This window comes from Pseudoliparis swirei, chromosome 19 (genome assembly GCF_029220125.1).
Source record: "Pseudoliparis swirei isolate HS2019 ecotype Mariana Trench chromosome 19, NWPU_hadal_v1, whole genome shotgun sequence".
NCBI classification, from domain to species: Eukaryota; Metazoa; Chordata; class Actinopteri; order Perciformes; family Liparidae; genus Pseudoliparis; species Pseudoliparis swirei.
In genome coordinates this window covers 11,781,694-11,790,393 of record NC_079406.1, presented here as the reverse complement: position 1 = coordinate 11,790,393, position 8,700 = coordinate 11,781,694, and the positions used below count along the sequence as shown (strand labels likewise).

Genomic DNA, 8,700 nt, shown 5'->3' with positions numbered 1-8,700 from the left:
ATGATACATTGCAAATACATGTGCTTGACATTTAAATAAGAATACATTTTTTAATCTCCTTTTAGAAACTTAGCTCATTGTACTCTTCAGGTAAGGTATATACTTGTATATACCTTACCTGAAGAGTATCATATGGCTATGTTTCATTATGCATATACTTGTTTACATTTTCTAATATTATTGCCCTTAAGGCACAGTGAAAGTGCATTCAGGTAACTTTCATACTTGGCAGTGATCTTTTAATGTAATTTATTTCCTAGAATACAGTAAAACAGTCAATAAAATCTAAAAAGAAAATTATATGAATAATTGCAGCCACTTGCTTCTGGAAATCATTAAATATATATTTTATCATAAAAGAAGTATATACACAACTCAAAAGAATTGACACATTGAAAAATATATGACATACAGTACAGACATTAGTCAAGTTAACCAGCTAGTCAAGTTGCAGTGCATTGGAGCCGGTGTGCATGTTGTAGAATGTTTACACCAACATTCGTATAAGAAAGTAAATCGGACCCTATGAGAAGGCATAGATCCTATCTGCCTGATGAATCATCGAGGTCTGGACCGTGGAATTCCTGCTACCAACTACGCCACTGCCCTGTTGAGACTCCGCCCACTCCTCCTCTCTACCTCCATCTGCCTGATGGCTCGTGGAGGTCTCCATCGTGGAATATGCCTAATACAAACTATTCATACACTGTCAAAATCATTGAATGTATTTTAACTCTAATCTGTCCTTCTGTACACATTACATCTGTCCATCCTGGAGAGGGATCCTCCTCTGTTGCTCTCCTGAAGGTTTCTTCCCTTTTTTCCTCCCTGAAGGGTTATTTGGGAGTTTTTCCTGATCCGATGTGAGGTTTTGGGACAGGGATGTCTATGTGTACAGATTGTAAAGCACTCCGAGACAAATTTGTAATTTGTGAAATTGGGCTATACAAATAAACTGAATTGAATTGAATTAAACATAATTAAAAAAAATCAGTTTGCGTGCCAAAAAACACCAGCACATTAACAGCTTGTGGGGTTGTCCCTGTGCAGTGGAACCTGAGATCTCCTCTACATTTCCTATGCTTGCACTGAGTCTGGATATAGGTTACATTTGTCATTATTTACAAGTGCTTACGATGACCCATTTCTGGAGGACTGGACGTTGTTCAAGTGAAACTGTAAATGTTTTCTTGAGTTTCTTTTGTGCATCTTACAGATGCAGATCATTCAAAAGCAGGATTTGTCTGCCCATGTATGTGCCGCTTCTGAACCTCCTCAAAGATATAAAGAACCTTTAAAGCACAAAAACAGCAGGTATTAGTGTAAACATTCACCAAACAGAAACTGTGTATTATAGCACAAGAAGGATTACTACCTTGGATTTAGGAATGAGACCCACTCTAAAGAAGCCAATACAACCCGTTTCAATTTTGGTGCAGTCAACCACAGTAGATGCAATATTCTCTGGGGATGGTCCATCACATAACACTCCATCCACCTAATCGAGTAAAAGGCGTATGTAGTTTACTGCAAAAATATATATAAAAAACACTGTTCACTTTTGTATTTATTAACACTGAACAATTGTCCAAACTTTTGTTCCTAGCTTGGCGTAAACTTGGTTGTGGTGCGTTGTGTCTGCCTCGCCTGAAGGGTTGGCTGAGGTTACAGCGACAGGCCCCACCTGCAAGAAAAAAGGTTGTATTTACTAAAGAGCCTGCTGACAAATTTCACTCACTTTGACATTTTAAGCAATTAATTACATAGCCCTTACCAGATTAATAAGATGTGTGACCACAGAACAGTCTGGGTTTCTGATTGCAATGCTTTGTGGTGTCCCTATGTGTTTAGCAGCATCTCCTAAACCAAAGGTGTCCATCCACGGGCCTGTGAAAGCCAAGCAACTAATATGATACTCATAAAACATCATGAAACATGAGGCACCCGCACAAAATGTTACTTGTACAAATGTGCATCAATAAACCCACACCTACCTCTGGGTATAACCATGCTAATGGAAGAGGGCCACGCAGCCTCCATGAAATCAAGGAGCAGAGGGCTCAGCAGGTGTCGCACCGGCTCCAGCTGTTTGATGGAGGAGATCCACAGGGACATGGGGCGGTCCTGCGCCTGCTTCTTCACCCTGAAGTTAAGCTCAGAAATTACAGAGTGAAGAGATGGAATCAATAGAATAATGCAGATAATTGCACTTTCACGAGAATAGAAACTCACTTGTAAGCTTTGACGACTGCGTCGGGCCTGTTGCAAGCTGCCACCAGCACATAGACGGTGTCAGTCGGCATTCCACATATGCCACCATTTTTCATAATTTCTGCATTGGAAAAAATAAGACAACTGTGTAAAGTTGCATAAAAATAAAAAGTTGCATACAAATTAAAAAAACATAAAGTTTGTATACACCTGCAATCTGCCGGACAGACGAGGCCTTGCGAGCGGGTACATGCGGACAAATATCTGCGCCTCCTCTGTCCCCATTTAGCTTGACTAGAGGTTTTCCGAAGGGTATCAGTGGGGACTGGAAGGTGCTGTTAAAAATTTCCGCCAAGAAAAAATAAAAACTGACCAGACCAAAAATTATGGTGACTCCTATGTCATAGCCATAAGGCAGTGCACCTACTGCATCCAGCAGGAAGCTAATGAGGATAAGCTGGAAGGTGAGGGCATAAGCAAACCAAGCAACACTTACAAATAGTGCTGCAGCTGTCACTAAACAGTTAAACAACATGAAGCTTATGATCCCGACAACCACATTAAAGCTGCGGGTTTCCCCGTATAAGCCGCCATATCGAGTCAAACCCCATACTGCCCACATCACCCCATAGAGAATGAAAACTGTGCTCTCAAAGGTTTTACCTCGAGCAAAAGCTACTGAACCACAGAGCAGCTGGAGTGCCCCTCCAGAAACCACCACCCAGGGCATAACCAGCACAGACAGAGGATTTATGTCCCCAACTGTGGCTGTTACGGCAAAAGCAGCTAGCACATTACAGGCGTGGCCTAACACCTCTGCATCAGCATACTTGGAGTAGCCCAGGTAAGGTACATGTTGATTTTTATTATGGGCTCTGAGAGTAAGACACTGCATCCTGGTCACCAAAGCTTTGAAATATCCCTGCCCCGTAGGAATCATTGTCGTGGAAACCATATTAAATGTGGTAATAAAAAGCATGCCGGCAGACAACACAAATATAGCTCCCTGAACACACTGGGTGCCTCCTTGGAAGAAGCCTTGAGGCTGGGCTGCAATGACAATACAATATGCTGCAAAGATTAACTGGTAGAGCCCCTCCAGCAAGCTCTTCTGACAACTGAACAGAGCCAGGATGGAGAAAAGCACAGAGAAGACAATGGGGAAGGGAATAGGGGAGAAAGGGTGAACTGAAGATGACAGGAGAGCGCTGTAGCCCTCTGCAAATTTCAGCAGAGCAGTGAAGCCGTAAAACGTGGCGGCCAGTGTGTCCATGGCCCGGTAGAAGAGGACACACATGCCAAGCTGGAAAACTCCCGCTGTCCAAAGCCAGGGGACGTGACCAATGGAGAGCTGGGGGACCACGCCTAACAAAGGACAGGCTAACACAGAGGCGGACAGCAAGTTCATCACCAGACCCACTGACACTGCATCATTACAACCCTGGTGATGCTCTGCTGTTCTCCTCAAGCCAGTTCCTGGGCTCCAATTTACCATGAGTGATGCTGTACAGCAGGCGTCCAAAACCAAAGTAAACACCCACCAGACAGACCAGAAGGTAGTTGGCAGCTGTTGCAGACTGACCAAAACCTGAAGCTGACAAACCGGCGATTTGATGGGCACTTGCTAAACTTATGCCGACAGCTATGATAACTAGAACTGCTTCCTTTACTGCAACTGCTACAGCGCCTATGACGAGCAGGGCTAAGGTAAATGCTGCCAGGCCGGGAACCAGAGAGGATCTCAGCTCCGTAGGCTGCAGCACCGCCTGCCCCACCAGGATGTACACCAGACCTGAACCACACCAGAGGGCCGAAACGGTCAGACACAGAGAGGAAAACAGCTGAGCGTGGGACAGACTGTGAGAGATACCTAAGATATAGGTAAAAACAGAGGAGAGGATTATGAGTTGTACAAACAAATATAAATCAACCAACACTACAAATATATGTATATCATCTTGTGAGAAGAATTCATAAAATACTACCTGTATAAGCTAAGAGGATTGCAATAACGAGGAGCAAGATCCCCAGTACAGTATGGGGGATGAAGTCTTTTTCAGGTAAGCTGGCATAGTTGTTCACCAAAAGCAAAAGAGAACCTACAAGTCAGAAAGAGAAAAAAATGGCCAGGTTCAGGTAATTAATAAACAACAAATATAAAAGTATCAGACTGATTATTATTAATTTTTTTACATTTTGATTAAAACTTAGGTGTGATTTGGCCACCTATCAACAGCATCTGTGTACCAAAAATTGTGCTTACATTTCACAGTTTAGATTTTCTTCGACGATTACATATTCTAGATTATTACTTTGATATGATTGCTTTTTATGTATGTGTTCTATTAGTACCGTCAGTTTAAAACATCAACAACATGCTTTTTAAAATGGTGTCACTTTATTTTTTTAGTACACAATACATACATGATATTTGATGATTAATCAATTAGTTTGGATAGCTTTTCTCCCATCAACCTTGACCAATTATCTTCAATGGTTTCTACTTCTAACCCGTCTACCTGTCTCTTGGACCCCATCCCGACGAGGCTGCTTGAAGACGTTTTGCCTTTAATTGGCAGCTCTCTAATAGATATTCTCAATGTGTCTTTGCCAACAGCTTATAGTTAGGGCTGAATCAGGTTCACCTGGTCCAGCCCCTGGATATGCTGCTATAGGCTTATAGGCTGCTGGGGGACGTTTAGGATACACTGAGCACCTCTCTCCTCTTTTCTCCCTCCTTGTGGATGAATTTTCATCTCTCTATGCACATTACTAACTCTGCTTTCTCCCGGGTCCTTTTGACTTCACGTCTCATAGGGTCAGCCGGACCCTATGAGGCGTCATAAATCTATCTGCCTGATGGATCATTGAGGTCTGGATCGTGGAATATGACTACTACCAACTATTCATACACTGTCATATTCATTGATTGGGTTGTTGTTGGTTTACATCATCACCACGAGTATCTCAAATGTGCACGGCAACATACCCTTTGGATTTCCCTTAAAGACTAAACACAGGTTCATAATGAAACAATGAAACTGCTTACTTATTAACTTGTTACCCTGAAAACTGGTAGAAAAGGACAATTGTTAAACTATTTGAGGAAGTGCATTTCTTCATGGAGGACTGTCCCTCCTTGAGGAAGTGCATGAAAAATAAAAATAGTTATTTTTACTCGGCCCTGAACACCTCAGAGATCAATTATCTGGTGATGTGGTTTCTGTAGATGGCATTGCAACACCACTGTAAAGAATCTCTGCGTTATCTTTGATCGGGACTTGTCCTTTAACTCCCACGTGAAGAACATCTCAAGGACTGCATTCTTTCATCTATGTAATATTTCAAAAATCAGGCACATCTAGTCTCAAAAGATGCAGAAAAATTGGTTCCACCGTTCGTTACTGTCGTATTCATTGATTGTGTTGTTACTGTGTTTTAATTTGTGTAGAATGATTCCTTCTGTACACATTACATCTATTACCTGTCCATCCTGGAGAGGATCCTCCTCTGTTGCTCTCCTGCAGGTTTCCTCCCTTTTTTCCCCGTGAAGGGTTGTTTGGGAGTTTTCCTGATCCGATGTGAGGTTTTGGGACAGGGATGTCTATATGTACAGATTGTAAAGCATTCTGAGACAAATTGTAATTTGAAATGGGCTATACAAATAAACTGAATTGAATTAAATTGAATTGAATGAGTCACTGTATCACTGTTTAACAGTTGGCGCTTTTTCTCCCAGTTTTCAGGTTGACAAGTTCTTTCGTCAAACATGGGGCTTTCTTTGTTTCATTAAAATTCAGCCGTTTAGGAACTTTCCTCACAGGATGGAGATGTCAGGTTGTGTGATACAGTGAAAATTTTGAGAGTCTTAAAACTGTTCTTGCTCACCTTGGCATTAATGTAAACAGGTTGTCTTGGCCTCCTTTCCTAAAGTCAACAATCAGTTGTAGCTGTTCTTTATTTCCCTTAAGTTGTTGATTTCCTCTCTTGTTAAGTTTAGTGTTGTTTGTAAACACGGTCAATGAAAATAGTGTCATCTGAAAACTTCACAGAGGTTTTCTTCATGCAAAACGCGTGTGGGTGAACAGCGCGGCAGTGAACAACATGAACAGGGTGGCGAACCCGCAAGCCCTAGGGGGCTCGGTGTTCAACACTAGAATAGAGGAGGGGTGGCTGCCTGTCGAGCTACCTGGAAAGTGCCTGAACTGTGAGGGAAGTCTAACTTGTTGCCTCTGTTCACACCAGTGTTGTCTATGTTTGCAGCATGACTCAGAGGGCTTTACAATCTGTACAGATATGACCTCAAATCGGTTCAGGCTTCGCCGACAAGTTAAACATTGTGTTTGTACATAGGGCAGCACACAAGCTTAAACAGAGGGCAACACAAGTGTTTCCTCAGCAGGAACTCCTACTGAGGAAATAGAAATCTAACTGAAATATTTCTCCTTAACTGCAGTAAAGAGTCACCTAAAACAGTGTCTTTATGTTTTTGAAGCAGGGGTTCATAAACTCCAATTCCTGCCCACAGAATCCGGCATCCTTTGTGCTGTGAGCAGATGAAATTCTTCTTCTGGTAATCCTGGATGATATCCTCAGTTGTGCTTTTAGACAGCGTCAACATTGCAGAAATCCCACTTCAATGCTTCTCGAGTATATATTTGTATCATTTTCTCGTTTCTTATTACCCTCCTTTACCACTCATTTCTTCTCCCCACCTCCTCCCCATACACAGCTGAGTGTCGTCATACATATATAAGAACTTAAACATTTATCATCTGGTGATCCGATCTCAGTTTGTATTTGTAAACGATGGCGCCTCGATAATCAACACCAACGTTAATCACGGAGTTCCATAAGGTTCTGTGCTTGGACCAATTTTATTTACCTTATACATGCTTCCTTTGGGCAATATTATCAGGAAACATTCCATAAACTTTCATTGTTATGCAGATGATACTCAACTATATCTATCGATAAAAACCAGAGGAGACCATCAACCAACTCGGTAAAATTCAAGCATGTCTTAAAGACATAAAAACATGGATGACTCAACTACTTGATGTTAAACTCAGACAAAACAGTAATTACTTAATCGGCCCTGAGCATTTTCAGAGATCAATTATCTCAAGATGTGGTTTCTGTAGACGGTATTGCCCTGGCATCCAACACCACTGTAAAGAATCTTGGCGTTATCTTTGATCGGGACTTGTCGCTTTAACTCCACGTAAAGCAAATCTCAAGGACTGCATTCTTTCATCTACTTAATATCTTCAAAAATCAGGCACATCTTTGTCTCAAAAGATGCCAGAAAAAGAAGAAATTGGTTCATAGCGCTGCTCGTTACTTCTCGAGACTGGATTACTGCAACTCCTATATTATCAGGCTGCTCTTAATAAGTCTCTTAGGTCCTCAGTTTGATCCATAGAATGCTGCACTGGCTCGTATTCTCACTAAAACTAAGAAAAGAGATCACATCACTCCTGCACTAGTTGCTCTGCACTGGCTCCCAGTGTAAAATCAAGAATCACTTTTAAAATTCTTCTCTTAACCTACAAAGCTCCTTGATTGGTGATGCACCATCATATCTTAAAAGACACTTAGAGTACCATTATTGCCCCACTCAGAGAGCTGTGCTCACTAAAATGCGGGACTACTTGTAGTTCCCAGTAGAGTCTTAAAAAAGTAGGATGGGAGCCAGAGCGTTCAGGTATCAAGCTCCTCTTTATGGAACCAGTTCCACCTACCTTCAGTCCGGGAGGCAGACAGTCACCTCATTTAAGAGTAGACTTATGACTTTTCCTCTTTGACAGAGCTTATAGTTAGGGCTGAATCAGGTTCACCTGGTCCAGCCCCTTGATATCACTGCTATGAGGCTTATAGCTGCGTCGGGGACGCTTTTAGGACACACCACTGAGGTACCTATCTCCTCTTTTTTCTTTCCTTAATGGATGAATTTTCATCTCTCAATCATTAATGTTACTAACCTGCTTTCTCCCGGGAGTCCTTTTGATCTTCACGTCACCATGGGTCATCGGGACCCTATGAGGCGACATACAGATCCCATCTGCCTGATTGATCATCCGAGGTCTGGGCCGTGGAATTCCTCCTCCTGGACTCGCTTTCACTGTCCTGTTGAGACTCCGCCCACTGTTGAGACTCCGCCCACTCCTCCTCCCCACCCGCCATCTCACCTGATGGATCGTGGAGAGTCTCCATAAATGAATATGCCTACTATGAACTATCTTCATACACTCTGTCACATCTATTGAATGTATTTAAACTAGGAGCTGTCAGCGTTAACGCGTTAATCTATCGTGATTATTTCCGTGGCCGCGTTAACGCACTAAAATATTTTTAACGCAATTAACGCAAGTTTTTTTTTTTTACCGCATAGCGGCGATGCGGTTTGACACTGTTTCCGTTTTAAAACAATCATTTCTCCGCGAAAATAAGGAAGCAGAAATCAGTTTAACTCCCGTGGATGAATCA

The 8,700-nt window shown here is 42.2% G+C and overlaps 1 pseudogene; it reads right to left on the bottom strand.

Annotated features, from left to right (window-relative positions):
* Nucleotides 1-330: 330 nt before the first annotated feature.
* LOC130210144 (uncharacterized) lies at nt 331-8,243 on the bottom strand (annotated as a pseudogene).
* Nucleotides 8,244-8,700: the final 457 nt, after the last annotated feature.